The 4,015-nt window shown below is 36.2% G+C and overlaps 1 non-coding gene across 1 annotated transcript; it reads right to left on the bottom strand.

Moving 5' to 3' along the window:
• Positions 1-742: 742 nt before the first annotated feature.
• On the bottom strand, positions 743-849 carry LOC122687636. The gene has a single exon (XR_006339201.1). It is a non-coding gene; the product is annotated as a U6 spliceosomal RNA (small nuclear RNA).
• Positions 850-4,015: the final 3,166 nt, after the last annotated feature.

Below are 4,015 nucleotides of genomic sequence, written 5' to 3'. Positions count from 1 at the left end.
TTTAATGCCTGCATTTCCTTACTAATATTCTGTGTGAATGATCTGTGCATTAGTATAAGTGGAGTCCTGAAGTCCAAGTACTACTGTGTTACTGTTGATTTTGTTGATTTTTCTTTTTATGGCTGTTAGTATGGCTGTATATATTGAGGTGTTCCTATGCTGGGTGTGTGTGTGTGTGTGTGTGTGTGTGTAAACAATTGTATCTTCTTCTTAGATTGGTCATTTATTCATTATGTAGCCTCCTTTTCTCTTCTAACAGCCTATATTTTAAAGTCTTCTTTAAAGTCCCAATATGTGCACTGCTACTCCAGGTTTTTTTTATTTCCTTTTGCATGGAATATAGTTTTCCATACACTTCCTGTCAATATGTGTCCCTAGATAGAAGGGGATCTCTTGTAGACAGCTTTAATATGAGTCTTTTTTTGGTATTCATTCAGCCAGGCTGTCTTTTGGTTGGAGCATTTGATCCATTCACGTTTACAATAATTACCAATGTGTATGTTGTTATTGCCATTTTGTTGCTTTGGATTGGTATCTGTAGTCTTTTTCCTTTTCTTCCTCATTTGTGGTCTTATGATTTGATGGCTAACTTTAGTATTGTGTTTGGATTCCTTGTCATTTTTTTGTTTGTTTGTTTATGCACCATAGATTCTTTCTTTGCAGTTCCCATAAGGTTGTTTTTTTTTTTTTCAGAATAATACTTTATTTAACAATCTGAAAATCTGTTCTTTTGGTTTTAAGTAAAAATATGGAACGCTTCACGAATTTGCGTGTCATCCTTGCGCAGGGGCCATGCTATTCTTCTCTGTATCGTTCCAATTTTAGTATATGTGCTGCCGAAGCGAGCACTACCATAAGGTTTTGATGCAGCAGTCTGTATATATACAAGATTGTTTAACTTGGTCTTTTTTAATTTCAAATGAATTTCCAATGTCCTGTGTTTGTACTCTTCTCATGATTTCCGGTTGACATCATATTTGTGTGTGGATGATTTTCTGCCTTTCCTTTATGTTTGACTTTACCAGTCACTTTTTCACTCATACATTTCTCGTTTTTAGCTGTGGCCTTTTCTGCCTAGAGAAATCCCTTTAGAATTTGCTGCAAAACTTGTCTGGTTGTGTTGAATTCTCTGAACTTTTACTGTCTGTAAAACGTTTGATTTCTTTGTTGAATATGAATGAGAGCCTTGCTGGGTAGAGTATTCTAAGTTGTAGGTTTTTCCCTTTTAGCACTTTAAATATATTCTGCCACACACCCCTGGCCTATAGAAGTTCTGATGAAAAATCAGTTGATAACCTTATTGGAATTACCTTGTGAATTATTTGTTGCTTTTCCCTCATTACTTTTGTTTTTTTTTCTTTCATTTTTGTCTATTTGAGTACTATGTACATGTTCCTCCTTGGGCTTATCCTGCCTGTGGATTCTCTCAGCTTCCTAGACTTGGTGACTGTTTCTTTTCCCATATAAGGGAATTTTTCAGCTGTTATCTTTTAAAATATTTCTGGGGTCTTTTTCCTTTCTCTTCTCCTTCTAGGACTCCTATAATGCAAGTGTTGTCCCTGTTAGGACCCACAGCCACCCCCTATCTCTCCATAAGATCCTCCAATACTAGGAGCTGTCTGGCCTAGTCTCTTATCAGGTAACTACTTTTTCCACTGCATCCAGGTATGCATGAGATCTTGTATGCACCCTCACAAAGGGGAGCTTCTGTTTCCTCCAGTCCTGTGGAATTCCTGTGATCAAATCCCACTGGCCTCCAAAGCCATATTCTCTGGAAACTCTTCTTCCTGTTGCCAGACCCTCAGCCTGAGGAACTAATGTGGGACTCAGACCTCTCAGTCCTGTGGGAGAACCTCTGAAATATAATTATGTTCCAGTTTGTGGGTCACCCACTCTACAGGTATGGAATTTGGATTTTATCTCAGTTGAGCCCCTCCTAACTCCTCACCCCCTACTTTCTCATTGTGGCTTCTTCCTTCTCTTTGACTAGGATATCTTTTTTTGATAGGTTCTAGAATTTTTGCTAATGACCATTCAGGAATTCAGTGTGATTTTGGAATTTTCATGAGAGGAGGTGAACCCACATCCTCCTACTCTGCCATCTTATCTCCATTTCCTCCTTTATTTTCTTTAAAAATCTGATTCTTGTGTCTTTGTTATAATTTGTGATCATAATCTACACTATCATTTTTGTCATGGTATTAATTACTAGATACAGAATATGTCCAGTCCTATATAATTGGTTAAAACTTATTTCAAATGCCACTTAAGTTTCATCTTAATAAATATTGAGGTTGGCTTATTTAAATAGACTCTGAAAGAAGACAGTTGTATATATTTGCATTTGAACCTAGAAACCATGATGGGTTGCCATCTCCCTAACTTTCACTACTTCAGTTTATCTCTAAGGTGTTGTCACACTACCTCTCCCTGGTTGCATTCAAAATGCTGGTGTAATAGAATCCTAAGATAAGTGCAATTGAGTGATAATTGATGCAATTGAGTATGCTCTGCAATTTGAGAAACACTACTAAATACTGAGTGTTCACTATTTCTGTGTCTGTATTGATCTCTGCAGTCAAGGAGGAATTTTTGTTAGGCTGAAGCTGAAAATATATTCTTCATTGAGTAAATGTAAATTCTTCCAAGTTCTGTATAATATCACCAAATTCATGGAAGTCATAAACTTCTGTACTTCACTGAAGTGGGAGGAATTTGGTGAGATTATGCAGAAACCAGTAGAATTTACATATATCAAATTTCTATATGAAATTTCATACAAAGAGATAAATAAAATATAATGCATGTCATTAATATACTTTAATATTGAACTTAAGTTGCATAACAGAAATCTAACACACTTTTCTTTGCCCTGTCTTACAACAGTGGTATAATATGTAAGCATGAAAGAAACTTGGAATGATACAAAGGTGGTGAGGTTTCAATGATCCCCCAAAACACTTTCATTTTAAATATGGATATGTTTCTGTCTTCAAGTGTTTTTTATCACCTCTCATGGAAAACCAGGAAAGTGAAATAAACTATTAATAGGAAAGAATAACAAGAATCTAGTAATAGATTCTTTTATTTAATGAAATTCTCCAGCTCTTTATTGTTTTCACAGTATTTCTTTAGCATAGCCTTTAAAAAAGATGATTTTCAAAAGTTTTTCAGATTTTACACTGTGAATTCTTATGCTTCTCTGACTCTCTCAAGTCACTGACAGTATTTTAGAAATACCACCTGGAAAGAATTTCTCTGAAATGTCTGGCACTTCTATGTCAGTGACCATGGTTAATAAAATGTTGGTGGTTACGGAGAAGTCTTGGAAGCTGGCTTATCAGATGATAGGACTTAGAAAATAGAAAGTAGGAAAAAGACTCACTGGACTGGAAGAAAGTTGGAATTCTTATTTAAAATGTATTCATTCATAATGTCTTAATACTTCAACCCTGTGGGCACTTGCTGTGGCTTTTTGCACCTCTAAAGTAGTTCTTAGTTATCATCAAAAGAAAATTAAAAATCAACTTGGACAAAGGAGTGGTCAAGAGAATTATAACCATTTTCTACAATTTGAAATCTTACAGAGATTACCTTATACTACTTTTTGTAGTTGGAAGATAACTACTTTACAATATTGTGGATTTTGCCATGCATCAGTATAAATCAGCCATAGGTATACAAGTGTCCCCCCCACCTCCCTCCCCACCCTTCCCCTCCAGGTTGTCATAGAGCACCAGTTTTTGGTTCCCTGCTTCAAACAAACTCACACTGGTTATCCATGTCACATATGGTACTGTACATGTTTCAATGCTATTCCTTCAAATCATCCCACCCTCTCCTTCTCCCACTGAGTCCAAGAGTCTGTTCTTACGGCTGTGTCTCCTTTGCTGCCCTGCACGTAGGACTGTCAATACCATCTTTCTAGATTCCATAAAAATGCATTAATATACAGTATTTGTCTTTCTCTTTCTGACTTCACTCTGTATAATGGGCTCTAAGTTCATCCTCCTCA

The sequence above is a fragment of the Cervus elaphus genome, chromosome 31, assembly GCF_910594005.1.
Source record: "Cervus elaphus chromosome 31, mCerEla1.1, whole genome shotgun sequence".
Lineage (NCBI taxonomy): Eukaryota > Metazoa > Chordata > Mammalia > Artiodactyla > Cervidae > Cervus > Cervus elaphus.
Note: the sequence above shows the minus strand (reverse complement) of the source record. Positions and strands in the feature narration are given on the sequence as shown.